Source organism: Ambystoma mexicanum, chromosome 9 (assembly GCF_040938575.1).
Source record: "Ambystoma mexicanum isolate Mex_15411 chromosome 9, UKY_AmexF1_1, whole genome shotgun sequence".
NCBI classification, from domain to species: Eukaryota; Metazoa; Chordata; class Amphibia; order Caudata; family Ambystomatidae; genus Ambystoma; species Ambystoma mexicanum.
In genome coordinates, this window is record NC_090931.1 from 25,493,777 (window position 1) to 25,509,235 (window position 15,459).

The following is a 15,459-nucleotide window of genomic DNA, read 5'->3' on the forward strand; positions in this document are numbered from 1 at the left end:
TGACTCAAGCAAACACTGACTCAAGGTTTCAAAATATAAGTACATTTATTTTTAAACCATTTGTTATAAACACAACACTTCTATTAATTCAAAAACACACGTAAAATACACTACAACCAACCAATTCACTTTGGTACACTGTAACTCAAGGTAAGTACCCTATGTTTTAACGGACCGGTTTTGTGAAACACAAGATGTTACCGGGAATACACTTGCGATCACTTTTTGACAGTAATGACAGTTCGGTCTTACTAAAGAAACGCGTATCCGCGGCAAGAATTGTTACCGGGGCAAAAACACACTTAGCACCTGAGTTAACCAGAGAGAGTTGGGGGAAAAAATCATAGGCAATGCTTTTGTCAAGGCAGACAGAATCAGAGAACACTCGTTGACTGAAATTCAAGAGTCAATAGGCCGGAGCCAGTTTAAAGTGGAACCGGGTTCCTGTTGTCGAGGATCACACAGTCGGACAGTTCAAGATTCCACAGAGGAAGCAAAAGTTATAAGAATGAGAGAAAACAAGGGCAAGCCTTGGAGCCGAAGAAAAGGGTTTCACCCTAATTCTTCAAGCAGAACACGGTACCTTATTCAATGAATAAGCTGGTGTCACAGCAGTTGTTCCTGGTAGTTTCCTGCAGAGCCAAGGTTACTGGACCTTCGGTAGGAAGGAAGACATCTGGAGGGGTCTGCACCACACAGGGATGAGGCAGGCAGCAGCGATGGTGAATAAAAGGTGCGCTCCTTAAAAACAGGAGAGGCTCTTCAGATGGCTATCCGGAACACTACAGCTGTGTGCAGCTATTTCAACCAAGAAGAGGATCCTCTGGCTGTGGAAGATGAGCTGGTTATCCCCACCAGGCTCAAGGGAAGAAGACTCCGGACTGGATCTTCTCTGTTCGTCAAATGGTAGATAGCTCAGGACTGCAGCAGGGCTTCACCGGGATGGGGTAGTTGCAGCAGCCGTCTTCTTCTCTGCATCTCTTCCGTTCCTTGTAGTTCCAGTGGTGACTCTGACTTCTAGCCCAAGAGACCTGCCTTTTATGCGAAAATCCCCCATTCACACAGCTTGCTGTCAATCATGCAGCAAGGGGGTTGACCAGCCCGGACAACCACCTCAGCCAATCATGGCAAAGTGCGACTTGGGTTTCCTAGGATACCCTGTGCAGGGGGTGACTACACCCCTTCCTCACATTCAGCCCACCTAGACACCCAGGCGCCTGGAGGAGGGGGCAGAAGCCCGCCAAAAGACAGTGAACAAAGAAGGCAAACCTGGTTTGCAGCGCAAAGTAAAACACAAGAAGGACTTTAACAAAAAGAAATAGCGAATAAACCCGACTGGGGCCAAAAGAAAAAGTATTTGGTCAAGCGGGTTAAAGTTAGAGGCTAAAATAATAGCCTAAAACAATTCCACATTTATATAGTATAATCGCGGTAGAAAAGTTAGGGTAGATACCACTGCCACCAGCAAAGTCTAAATGTTAAAAGAGCGAAACAATGCTCTATGAGTTACAGATACAAAGGGCTAAGGATTAACCCTTTCCAGTACTCCATGTAAGATAGGGTGTACTGGATCTGTGGTTAAATGACTAAGTAAAGTTAACGGCACTTTACCCTTTTCTGGGGGACAGGGGTCAGTCTCAGAACAGGAGTCGGTGGGAAGTCTCAAAGACAACCCTGTGTCACTGCACTGAAGGTGCTGTGTAACACACAAAAGAAGGGGGCTACTGAAGTGGTGTACTCCAGAGTCCACAATCACAAAAGCAGATGAAATACACATGGCAAAAACACAGGTAAGAGTGGGGAAAAGAGGCACACTCTTATCAAGTGAAAAAAATAACTCCAGGAATCCAGCAAAGCTGCTGGGGGACTCACTAGGTGAGGGAAATTAGCCATAAAATGAGAATTCTCCCTAACAACTTGCCACAGTACAGCTGGTTTCACAGGGTCTTCGCCATGATGCACCACGGGTAGACGTTGTGGGTAGCAGTTGTGTGTCTGGTCCGAGTCTTTTTTCTTCTTGCTGATAGATTTCATCCATAAGCAGGGATTTCTGGTGGCCGAGGCTTGAGTCTCATTCCTCCATCCTCTGGGGTTGAGGCTTCAGCCTCATTACTCCATCCTCTCGGGTTCAGTGTGTAGTCATATGTTAGGATTCTTCTTGGTCTGTATTGACTTGTCACAGTAGCACTGGTTTCACAGGGTCTTCGCCGTGATGGGCCGCGGGTAGTGGTGACGGTGCTGGTGTAAATAGACCAGAACAGGTGAGATATGCTCTCCGTAGCCTCGGACAGCTAGGGGCTTCAGCGTTGGTATTCTTTGGTGTCTTGCACACCAAGGTAGAGTTTAATGCATCATGTGTCTTGGGATGGCAACGGTGAGGATTTCTGTGAATGTCTCTGGAAGATCCAGGGAAGTTAGAATGCTTCTGAATGCTTTTAGGAATCGAGAAGATGGTTTGGTGGCTGCAGTGATTCACACGCCTGGTGAGAGGTCTTCTTCCATTATGTAAGCAAGAGGTTTGACTTCTGAGGAAGGGAATTTAAATGGTGGTGAGTCTTTGATATCTTCAATAAAGTGAGGGTGAAAACATGTTCACCTGATAGGAGGATGTCTGTTTCCTCTGGGTTCAGCAGTACGTGATTGCCGGAGGATTCTGTTTCCTCTGGGTTCAGCAGTAGGTGATGTCTGTTTCCTGTGGGTTTAGCAGTAGGTGATTGCAGGATGATGTCTGTTTCCTCTGGGTTCAGCAGTAGGTGATTGCATGGTAATGTCTGTTTCCCTGAGTTCCGCAGTATTGCAGCAGGATGTCTGTTTCCTCTGTGTTCAGCAGTAGGTGATTGCAGGAGGAAGTCTGTTTCCTCTGGGTTCAGCAGTAGGTGATTGCAGGAGGGTTTCTGTTTCCTCTGGGTTCAGAAGAAGGTGATTGCAAAATGATGTCTGTTTCCTCTGGGTTCAGGAGTAGGTGATTGCAGGAGAATATATGTTTCCTCTGGGTTCAGCAATGGATGAATGCAGGAGGATGTCTGTATCCTCTGGGTTCAGCAGTAGGTGATAGCAGGAGGGTGTCGGTTTCCTCTGGGTTCAGCAGTATGTGATTGCCGGAAGATGTCTGTTTCCTCTGGTTTCAGAAGTAGGTGATATCAGGAGATGTCTGTTTCCTCTGGGTTCAGCTGTAGGTGATTGAAGGAGATGTCTGTTTCCTCTGGGGATCAGAAGTAGGTGATTGCAGGAGGTAGTCTGTTTCTTCTGGGTTCAGCAGTAGGTGATTGCAGGAGGATGTCTGTTTCCTCTGGGTGCAGCAGTAGATTATTGCAGGAGGGTTTCTGTTTCCTCTGGGTTCAGAAGAAGGTGTTTGTAGGAGATGTATGTTTCCTCTGGGTTCAGCAGTAGGTGATTGCAGGAGGATGTCTGTTTCCTCTAGGTTTAGCAGTAGGTGATTGCAGGATGATGTCTGTTTCGTCTGGGTTCAGCAGTGGGTGATTGCAGGAGGATGTCTGTTTCCTCTAGGTTCAGCATTAGGTGATTGCAGGAGGATGTCGGTTTCCTCTAGGTTTAGCAGTAGGTGATTGCAGGAGGATGTCTGTTTCCTCTGGGTTCAGCAGTAGGTGATTGCAGGAGAGTTTCTCCTTCCTCTGGGTTCAGCTGTAGGTGATTGCAGGAGATGTCTGTTTCCTCTGGGTTCAGCAGCAGGTGATTGCAGGAGGATGTCTGTTTCCTCTAGGTTTAGCAGTAGGTGATTGCAGGATGATGTCTGTTTCCTCTGGGTTCAGCAGTAGGTGATTGCAGGAGGATGTCTGTTTTATCTAGGTTCAGCAGTAGGTGATTGCAGGAGGATGTATGTTTCCTCTGGGTTCAACAGTAGGTGATTGCAGGAGGATGTATGTTTCCTCTGGGTTCAGTAATGGATGATTGCAGGAGGATGTATGTTTACTCTGGGTTCCACAGTAGGTGATTGCAGGAGGATGTGTTTTTCCTCTGGGTTCACCAGTAGGTGATTGCAGGAGGATGCCTGTATCCTCTGGGTTCAGCAGTAGGTGATTGCAGGAGGATGTATTTTTCCTCTAGGTTTAGCAGTAGGTGATTGCAGGATGTTGTCTGATTCCTCTGGGTTCAACAGTAAGTGATTGCAGGAGGATGTCTGTTTCCTCTAGGTTCAGCAGTAGGTGATTGCAGGAGGATGTCTGTTTCCTCTAGGTTTAGCAGTAGGTGATTGCAGGATGATGTCTGTTTCCTCTCGGTTCAGCAGTAGGTGATTGCAGGAGGATGTCTGTTTCCTCTGGGCCCAGCAGTAGGTGATTGCAGGAGGATGTCTGTTTCCTCTGGGTTCAGCAGTAGGTGATTGCAGAAGGATGTCTGTTTCCTCTGGGTTCAACAGTAGGTGATTGCAGGAGGATGTATGTTTCCTCTGGGTTCAGTAATGGATGATTGCAGGAGGATGTATGTTTACTCTGGGTTCCACAGTAGGTGATTGCAGGAGGATGTGTTTTTCCTCTGGGTTCACCAGTAGGTGATTGCAGGAGGATGTCTGTATCCTCTGGGTTCAGCAGTAGGTGATTGCAGGAGGGTGTCGGTTTCCTCTGGGTTCAGCAGTACGTGATTGCCGGAGGATGTCTGTTTCCCCTGGGTTCAGCAGTGGGTGATTGCAGGAGATGTCCGTTTCCTGTGGGTTCAGCTGTAGGCTATTGCAGGAGGATGTCTGTTTCCCCTGGGTTCAGCAGTAGGTGATAGCAGGAGGATGTCTGCTTCTCCTGGCTTCAGCAGTAGGTGATTGCAGGAGGATGCCTGTTTCCTCTGGGTTTAGCAGTAGGTGATTGCAGGATGATGTCTGTTTCCTCTGGGTTCAGCAGTAGGTGATTGCAGGAGGATGTCTGTTTTCTCTAGGTTCAGCAGTAGGTGATTGCAGGAGGATGTCTGTTTCCTCTAGGTTTAGTAGTAGGTGATTGCAGGAGGATGTCTGTTTCCATAAGGTTCAGCAGTAGGTGATTGCAGGAGGATGTGTTTTTCCTCTGTGTTCACCTGTAGGTGATTGCAGGAGGGTATCGGTTTCCTCTGGGTTCAGCAGTACGTGATTGCCGGAGGATGTGTTTTTCCTCTGGGTTCACCAGTAGGTGATTGCAGGAGGATGTCTGTATCCTCTAGGTTCAGCATTAGGTGATTGCAGGAGGATGTCGGTTTCCTCTAGGTTTAGCAGTAGGTGATTGCAGGAGGATGTCTGTTTCCTCTGGGTTCAGCAGTAGGTGATTGCAGGAGAGTTTCTCCTTCCTCTGGGTTCAGCTGTAGGTGATTGCAGGAGATGTCTGTTTCCTCTGGGTTCAGCAGCAGGTGATTGCAGGAGGATGTCTGTTTCCTCTAGGTTTAGCAGTAGGTGATTGCAGGATGATGTCTGTTTCCTCTGGGTTCAGCAGTAGGTGATTGCAGGAGGATGTCTGTTTTATCTAGGTTCAGCAGTAGGTGATTGCAGGAGGATGTATGTTTCCTCTGGGTTCAACAGTAGGTGATTGCAGGAGGATGTATGTTTCCTCTGGGTTCAGTAATGGATGATTGCAGGAGGATGTATGTTTACTCTGGGTTCCACAGTAGGTGATTGCAGGAGGATGTGTTTTTCCTCTGGGTTCACCAGTAGGTGATTGCAGGAGGATGCCTGTATCCTCTGGGTTCAGCAGTAGGTGATTGCAGGAGGATGTATTTTTCCTCTAGGTTTAGCAGTAGGTGATTGCAGGATGTTGTCTGATTCCTCTGGGTTCAACAGTAAGTGATTGCAGGAGGATGTCTGTTTCCTCTAGGTTCAGCAGTAGGTGATTGCAGGAGGATGTCTGTTTCCTCTAGGTTTAGCAGTAGGTGATTGCAGGATGATGTCTGTTTCCTCTCGGTTCAGCAGTAGGTGATTGCAGGAGGATGTCTGTTTCCTCTGGGCCCAGCAGTAGGTGATTGCAGGAGGATGTCTGTTTCCTCTGGGTTCAGCAGTAGGTGATTGCAGAAGGATGTCTGTTTCCTCTGGGTTCAACAGTAGGTGATTGCAGGAGGATGTATGTTTCCTCTGGGTTCAGTAATGGATGATTGCAGGAGGATGTATGTTTACTCTGGGTTCCACAGTAGGTGATTGCAGGAGGATGTGTTTTTCCTCTGGGTTCACCAGTAGGTGATTGCAGGAGGATGTCTGTATCCTCTGGGTTCAGCAGTAGGTGATTGCAGGAGGGTGTCGGTTTCCTCTGGGTTCAGCAGTACGTGATTGCCGGAGGATGTCTGTTTCCCCTGGGTTCAGCAGTGGGTGATTGCAGGAGATGTCCGTTTCCTGTGGGTTCAGCTGTAGGCTATTGCAGGAGGATGTCTGTTTCCCCTGGGTTCAGCAGTAGGTGATAGCAGGAGGATGTCTGCTTCTCCTGGCTTCAGCAGTAGGTGATTGCAGGAGGATGCCTGTTTCCTCTGGGTTTAGCAGTAGGTGATTGCAGGATGATGTCTGTTTCCTCTGGGTTCAGCAGTAGGTGATTGCAGGAGGATGTCTGTTTTCTCTAGGTTCAGCAGTAGGTGATTGCAGGAGGATGTCTGTTTCCTCTAGGTTTAGTAGTAGGTGATTGCAGGAGGATGTCTGTTTCCATAAGGTTCAGCAGTAGGTGATTGCAGGAGGATGTGTTTTTCCTCTGTGTTCACCTGTAGGTGATTGCAGGAGGGTATCGGTTTCCTCTGGGTTCAGCAGTACGTGATTGCCGGAGGATGTCTGTTTCCCCTGGGTTCAGCAGTAGGTGATTGCAGGAGATGTCCGTTTCCTCTGGGTTCAGCTGTAGGTTATTGCAGGAGGATGTCTGTTTCCCCTGGGTTCAGCAGTAGGTGATAGCAGGAGGATGTCTGTTTCACCTGGCTTCAGCAGTAGGTGATTGCAGGAGGATCCCTGTTTCCTCTGGGTTTAGCAGTAGGTGATTGCAGGATGATGTCTGTTTCCTCTGGGTTCAGCAGTAGGTGATTGCAGAAGGATGTCTGTTTTCTCTAGGTTCAGCAGTAGGTGATTGCAGGAGGATGTCTGTTTCCTCTAGGTTTAGCAGTAGGTGATTGCAGGAGGATGTCTGTTTCCATAGGGTTCAGCAGTAGGTGATTGCAGGAGGATGTATGTTTCCTCTGGGTTCAAAAATGGATGATTGCAGGAGGATGTATGTTTACTCTGGGTTCCGCAGTAGGTGATTGTAGGAGACTGTGTTTTTCCTCTGGGTTCAGCAGTAGGTGATTGCAGGAGGATGTCTGTATCCTCTGGGTTCAGCAGTAGGTGATTGCAGGATGATGCCTGTTTCCTCTGGGTTCAGCTGTAGGTGATTGCAGGAGGGTGTCGGTTTCCTCTGGGTTCAGCAGTAGGTGATTGAAGGAGATGTCCGTTTCCTCTGGGTTCAGCTGTAGGTGATTGCAGGAGGATGTCTGTTTCCCCTGGGTTGAGCAGTAGGTGATAGCAGGAGGATGTCTGTTTCTCCTGGCTTCAGCATTAGGTGATTGCAGGAGGATGTCTGTTTCCTCTGGGTTCAGCAGTAGGTGATTGCAGGAGGATGTCTATTTCCTCTAGGTTAAGCAGTAGGATATTGCAGGATGATGTCTGTTTCCTCTGGGTTCAGCAGTAGGATATTGCAGGAGGATGTCTCTTTCCTCTGGGTTCAGCAGTAGATGATTGCAGGAGAATGTCTGTTTCCTCTGGGTCCAGCAGTAGGTGATTGCAGGAGAATGTCTCTTTCCTCTGGGTTCAGAAGTAGGTGATTGCAGGAGGATGTCTGTTTCCTCTGGGTTCAGCAGTAGGTGATTGCAACAGGATGTCTATTTCCTCTAGGTTTAACAGTAGGTGATTGCAGGATGATGTCTGTTTCCTCTGGGTTCAGCAATAGTTGATTGCAGGAGGATGTATGTTTCCTCTGGGTTCAAAAATGGATGATTGCAGGAGGATGTATGTTTACTCTGGGTTCCGCAGTAGGTGATTGTAGGAGACTGTGTTTTTCCTCTGGGTTCAGCAGTAGGTGATTGCAGGAGGATGTCTGTATCCTCTGGGTTCAGCAGTAGGTGATTGCAGGATGATGCCTGTTTCCTCTGGGTTCAGCTGTAGGTGATTGCAGGAGGGTGTCGGTTTCCTCTGGGTTCAGCCGTAAGTGATTGCCGGAGGATGTCTGTTTCCCCTGGGTTCAGCAGTAGGTGATTGAAGGAGATGTCCGTTTCCTCTGGGTTCAGCTGTAGGTGATTGCAGGAGGATGTCTGTTTCCCCTGGGTTGAGCAGTAGGTGATAGCAGGAGGATGTCTGTTTCTCCTGGCTTCAGCATTAGGTGATTGCAGGAGGATGTCTATTTCCTCTGGGTTCAGCAGTAGGTGATTGCAGGAGGATGTCTATTTCCTCTAGGTTAAGCAGTAGGATATTGCAGGATGATGTCTGTTTCCTCTGGGTTCAGCAGTAGGAGATTGCAGGAGGATGTCTCTTTCCTCTGGGTTCAGCAGTAGGTGATTGCAGGAGAATGTCTGTTTCCTCTGGGTCCAGCAGTAGGTGATTGCAGGAGAATGTCTCTTTCCTCTGGGTTCAGAAGTAGGTGATTGCAGGAGGATGTCTGTTTCCTCTGGGTTCAGCAGTAGGTGATTGCAACAGGATGTCTATTTCCTCTAGGTTTAACAGTAGGTGATTGCAGGATGATGTCTGTTTCCTCTGGGTTCAGCAATAGTTGATTGCAGGAGGATGTATGTTTACTCTGGGTTCAGCAGTAGGTGATTGCAGGAGGATGTCTGTTTCCTGTGGGTTCCGCAGTAGGTGATTGTAGGAGGATGTGTTTTTCCTCTGGGTTCAGCAGTAGGTGATTGCAGGAGGATGTCTCTATCCTCTGGGTTCAGCAGTAGGTGATTGCAGGATGATGCCTGTTTCCTCTGGGTTCAGCTGTAGGTGATTGCATGAGGGTGTCGGTTTCCTCTGGGTTCAGCAGTACGTGATTGCCGGAGGATGTCCGTTTCCTCTGGGTTCAGCTGTAGGTGATTGCAGGAGGATGTCTGTTTTCCCTGGGTTCAGCAGTAGGTGATAGCAGGAGATGTCTGTTTCTCCTGGCTTCAGCAGTAGGTGATTGCAGGAGGAAGTCTGTTTCCTCTGGGTTCAGCAGTAGGTGATTGCAGGAGGATGTCTGTTTCCTCTAGGTTAAGCAGTAGGATATTGCAGGATGATGTCTGTTTCCTCTGGTTTCAGAAGAAGGTGATTGCAGAAGGATGTCTGTTTCCTCTGGGTTCAGCAGTAGATGATTGCAGGAGGATGTCTGTTTCTTCTGGATTCAGCGGTAGGTGATTGCAGGATGATGCCTGTTTCCTCTGGGTTCAGCTGTAGGTGATTGCATGAGGGTGTCGGTTTCCTCTGGGTTCAGCAGTACGTGATTGCCGGAGGATGTCCGTTTTCTCTGGGTTCAGCTGTAGGTGATTGCAGGAGGATGTCTGTTTTCCCTGGGTTCAGCAATAGGTGATAGCAGGAGATGTCTGTTTCTCCTGGCTTCAGCAGTAGGTGATTGCAGGAGGATGTCTGTTTCCTCTGGGTTCAGCAGTAGGTGATTGCAGGAGGATGTCTGTTTCCTCTAGGTTAAGCAGTAGGGTATTGCAGGATGATGTCTGTTTCCTCTGGTTTCAGAAGAAGGTGATTGCAGAAGGATGTCTGTTTCCTCTGGGTTCAGCAGTAGGTGATTGCAGGAGGATGTCTGTTTCTTCTGGATTCAGAGGTAGGTGATTACAGGAGGCTGTCTGTTTCCTCTGGCTAGAACGCCTCTGGAGCAACACTTTATAAGCACATGGCCCTGATGACATTAAATGGTTTGTCATCAACCATGTTCAAGCTAACCTCCTGGGTTTCTTCTAACTAGCTTGCCTATATATGGTGGAGCAAGTCTGGATCCACAGAGTAGATACCCACCGTTCTGGTTTCAATGATTAAATACATTGGGCAACTTTAATCGCCTGAATTTACACCCTTTTCTTTTCTTCAATTCTAACATTACGTTATTTTGTGAATGGGATACTTAACCCAGACCAGAGGTAACATGCTCGCAATTGGGGTTGATGTCTAGTGATTACAGCAAGCAAACATGGCCGCTACGACCATGACATTGTAGGCCTTAGATTCTACTGATAGCATTCACATGTCGGTATGACTCTGCATGAGCAAATCGAATTAAGTGACAAGAGAGATAGTGTGGTGTAGAAAATTATACTGCTTTACCTGTCTGTCATGCATGTCCAATATGCGCAGTGACTAGACGAAGATGGCTGCGCAAAAGGAGGTTGTGTAATGGTCCCAAAAAAATGGCCACCAAGTTTTCCGCCAATCCTTCAGAAATATGGATGCGAGCTAAGACATGTGGTTTGCAGCTTCTGCTGTGCAAGCTGTAAGGAAGGCATGGTATCAAACAGTAAAGACAGACACAGGTGATCACGGTTCAAGGGTTTTTATTGAACTTTGAATGGGTTGGTTGAACACCTATTTAACCCTAAAGCTTAAGACTGAAGCCAGCACGAACCATCAAATAATAATTATGCAGTCCCAGTGGAGTCTCTGTCAAAATAAAGGGGCCTCTTCTAATAAACCTATAATGGCTCCTTACTTCTAAATACAATTGGTGTGGGAAACAATGTTATTCAAAAAGAAAAGTGTTCAAGAAATGATATGTCAGGATAGTTGAGCAGTTGGCTTCCCTTCCACACGTTTTCAGCATGAGACAAGGTGGCACCCTCGAGCTTCACTCACGTGCTGTCGTCTTGGTCACGAGGATGCAATTCAAAACATAAGTATCAGGGCCTTCTGTGTCAAATTCTCTTTGCCATCTATAGTCTCTTTTTACAGAGGGCCAGATGCAATACTATAAACAACAAAGTACCTTTCTTCTTGGGATTTTGACATTCATAAATTCTCGGACGATTCATTTTTCACCACGGGTTCCCCTCGGTTGGGTTCAGACCCTCTTTAACATAATGTTCCCAACTGGTCTCCCGCGTATGGGCTTAGACCCCTTGAATTGCAATGTTCACAATATTACAGTTTTTCTCATCCTATCAAAAATCAAAGACTTTCGATTGTGCGATGGGTTTTGCTCAAACCGTTGCAGGACCACTTCGATTCACAATTCTTTTCTCACTCTTTTCTTTTACTTTCACTTCTGACACTTCGGGGCTGGATACCTCACAGAGACCTTTGATTGAGCACACTTGTGGTGCTGGACCACTCTGTCAACGGTATTGTATCTTTCCTTTTCAAAGTTCAACCATTCATCAGCAATTTAGCTCTATGCACGTCTTTCATCACACGCGTTTAACAATGTTTGTTCCTGCACTCGTAATACAATGTTGCAGCTTGCAACCTTGACTTCAACACAGACTGGTCTTGCATCGGTCGCCCCAACTCACCGACTGTGTTGACCTCTCTGACGCTACTTTGTTCTTGGAGCCAAGGAAGGTACCATCGCAGCTGCTGCTCCTCCCCGACTTAGTCAGTTTTGCGGGAGGGCCTCCGGTATGTCCGACACACAATGCAGGATTCTTCAGTATGGTTTCATGGCTTTACGCTTTCCAATATACAGGGTTCTTGAAAGTAATTGTTTCTTGGCGGAAAGGTCAAGGGATTTCCCTCCTTGCGAATCCTTCTTGGTTCGATGTTTTTCTCACCTCATTCAGCTGCCGTCTCAAAACTGCTGTTCCTTAGTGTGCTTTGCCTCGCTCAGAGGGTGCTTTTACGCTCTGCTTTTTATCAATGTGGGGAAGTGTAATGGAAGTCAGGTGTGAGTGATTGCCAGTAATTGCCTGACCTTGCCTAACCATAGTAGTGCACATGTCAGGCACACTGCTTGGGTGTAAGTCTGTTTGCTTCCAGAGCGAGCTGCCCATGTGAAAGTGTTTCTGAAGGGGGGGTATAAAGTTCCTACGTAACCTACCTGCAAGGATTTGGTAAAGGTGTTACAGAGGGGGGGATACCGTGTCTCACCATCCGGTGTCCCACTCCCACTCCGCAAACACCCCTCACCCAGGTGATCCTCCTGCACTGGTCCACCCCTAGGTTCTGGATCCAAAGGCAATGGCTGTGCCCTGGCCACCTGAGAAAGGGATCCCTGGGGTACAGCGGGTGAGACACCTTCTTGGTTCTCACAAAGCCCACAGTGCAGACGGCAGTGGGAGCATGTAAGTACGACATTGGAATCAGGAGAGAGTGGGTGAGTGCACGCCTCTGATGGCACAAGACGTGACAGATAGACATACCCTTGAAGCCTTGCACCCCTGGGGCAGGAACATCATTTGCAGTGTCTTTTTGCAGATCCCTCTCAGATGTGGGATGCAGTAAACGCCAGAGCAGCGTTTTGAATTCACCAAAGCCGCAATTGTGGGCTAGCAATATGATGGCAGTCTCGCTCTATTGGATAGTGAGGTAGACAGCGTATATAATCCAGCATGCAGTGAACGGTTCACAAATGGAGGACTCCTGTGTCTTTTGTGTGTTTTTTGGTGTAGTGACATGTTAAGGTGAGGACGTGATGGGCATTTATGGGCCTCTCCTCTGTTGGCACTATTCATTTTTTCTTTCTTTCTTGTCTTTGGAACAATGTATGGCATGGTTTCTTTTCATTTCCCCTTTTTTGGTTGATTGAGTATGGAGAACTATCCAGTGGTTGTTCTTCGGCAGGAAGGGATAGGAAGTGGTGCTGTTCGGGCGCCACTCCTTCTCTATTGCCTGTCTTCTTAAACTGTGCTGCATCGGGCTAGGACCCTATTGAAAATGATGACATTCATTTGTGCTGGTTTCTGTTTATTATTGTGGATTTTATGTTGTAAGATCCTTTTTTTGTCTTCATAGAAGGTAACAATGAGAATTATATTTGTCCACCCTTCCGAACAATCTTTATTGCCCTAAAGAAGGCTGGGTTATCTGGAAACAACTTTAGCCCTAGGCCGAAACTCGAGTTGGCATACTACTGACATTAATACCTGTGCTATGTGCCAGTAACCTTTGGCTGCAAGTTGTTCTTTTGTATATTAGTATGTATGTAGGTGTGTAACACGTACATAGTCACAAGAAGCAAACATAATAGGACAGCATATATTATGATGGCGCTGATGGGCAATAATAACTTGCCATCTTTTTAATAAGATTGATGTATTTTATGCCTCGGGCATTTGCAGTGTTTGTTGGATGATTGAAGTGAGAATGTATATGGAAGTTTGATACTACGGTTTTGGTGGGTGCTTTGTGTTAGGGAGAATTCTCCAAATGTGCTCATTTCCCTTACATTTTGAGAGTCCCAGCAACTTTGCTGGATTTCTAGGATTTGCTTGTTCTACCTGGGAAGAGTGTGAGCCTTTTTCCCACTCTTCCATGTTCTTTGGTTATGGAGCATCATCTTTTTCTGTGTGTCACACAGCAACTTCAGTGCAGTGGCACAGGGTTGTCTTTTAGACTTCCCAAGGTTTAAATACCTTCTCTGGGACTGACTACTGTCTCCCAGAGCATGTAAAGTTAAATTGATTTACTAGTCTCTTTAAATTTACTGACCCAGCACACCCTATCTTCCTAAAGAGTGCTGGAGGGGTTGCCTAGCTTTCCCTGAGTCAAAACACTCATGTAACAGTAAAATGTTACCCTTTCTACTTTAAATGGCTGGTGGCAGTGCTTTAGATCAAACTACCATTATTTTTCCCGACCGCTAACAACGTTAGCTAAAAATCGGGACAGCCATGTTTTTCAATATGGCGCCCAAGACCTATCTGTAAAAACAGACTCCGGTCACCTTTTTTCGCCATTTCTTTTAGGAAAGGTTCTTCTTGTGTTTGTCTCTGCGCGCCAAACCAGGTTTGGTCCCTTTGTTTGTTGGCCTTTGGCGGGCTTCAGTTCTGAAGCCCTCCTCTGGTGCCTAAGTGTCTGGGGTGGACTGGATGTGAGGGAGATGCCCAAAACTCCATGTGCTTAGTGTCCTAGGAGACCTGAATGCACTCTGGAGTGATGGGCCGACTGGCTGTCCGGCAAGGACAGCCACCCTGCTGTGTGAGTGACAGCCAGGCTGGAATTAATGGGGGAAAACTGTTTAAAAGCAGGTCTTTGGGACTTAGAAAGCATAGTCGACCACTGGAACGAAAAAAACGAAGATGAGCTGAAGAAAGAGGACTGCTGCAACTCCCGGACGACCGGTGAAGCCCTGCTGCAGGTCCAATTTGCCTGAAACTCCATCGACAGAGAAGCCCTTCAAGGTTAACTTCTTCCCTTGATTTTGGTGGGAACAACCAACTCGCAAGCTACCTGGACACTGTCCCCATCTGGTCGAATTTTCATCAGAGTGCTGTTGAAAACCGGATAGCCAGAGGGAAGGAAACCAGCTCATGGACTTTAAGGCACTCACACCGTAAACTGATGTCTTACTACAGATTTTGGCCTCTTCCCTGGGCAGTGCAGGAACCTCTCAACGTCCTCCTTGTCACCAGACTGAAGCTCAGGAACAGCAAGATCTGCTCAGACTGCCAGGAACAACTGCCTCAGCTACAGCTTTCTTCATTGACAAGGTACAGAAATCTTTTCGGCCATCGAGAAAGTGCGTTAAACTTTTCTCAAATGCGAAGGCTTGTCCTTCCCTTAACATTCATCAAACTTTTCGCCTAGCCAAGTTCTTCTAAAGTCTGTGGGAAAGACTTAACCGTTACTTACCAGAACTGTGCTATCCTATACAAAAGACTCTGAACCATTGACTTTGGCCCATGCCTATTGAGAAGAATTGCTGGTTGTATCTAACTGCCCCACCCTATCGCGCAGAAAGAATCACCCTCAACGCCTCTAACAGACCCATTAGAGCCCACCGTGACAACCAGATTTATGTTCCCACGTTCAAAAGAACAAGAGCTGGAGGATCTAGCTTCCAACACCTCGCACCCAAAAACTGGAACTCTCTACCAACTTCATTAAGGAATGAAAAATCATACACCACCTTTGCAAAAACCTAAAAAACTTTTCCATTCCGCTAAATGTTAACCGCATACACAGCTATGCTTGCACTGTAACCATAGCAAAGCATAACTCTCTGACCCTCTTGTCTCGTACCACCTATCAATGTACTATTTCAACCGAATGTTACTCTATAACTATGTATGTCTAAGCTTAAGCCTGCTGTAACAGCGCCACGATGCCTCAGGGCAGTTCTGCGCACTTTATAAATGCGAATAAATAAATAAACTTAAACCCTTTGCCCTGCCTTTGAATGTATTTGGGCTGTCTCTTCTTACAACCTTGTCTTTTTTTACCCATTTATTAAGTAACTGAAGTGCCATTTTGCTCCCACTTCATTTTGGAGCTAAACTTGTTCATTTATTTACTAGTTGTATTTTTGTGGTTTATTAGTGTGTGATATTGAGCTGCTTATGCTAGTGTAATGTTTTCTAACTGACTGAGTAAATACATGTATATTCTTTTGCCAAGAAACCTCGAGTAAGTGTAGATTTGAATCACTGTTTTTGTTG

The 15,459-nt window shown here is 46.8% G+C and overlaps 1 protein-coding gene across 1 annotated transcript in view; it reads right to left on the reverse strand.

The window, feature by feature from the left end:
* LOC138489567 (uncharacterized protein CXorf65-like) overlaps positions 1-15,459 on the reverse strand; it is a 180,414-nt gene that overhangs the window by 8,008 nt on the left and 156,947 nt on the right. The window lies entirely within an intron of this gene.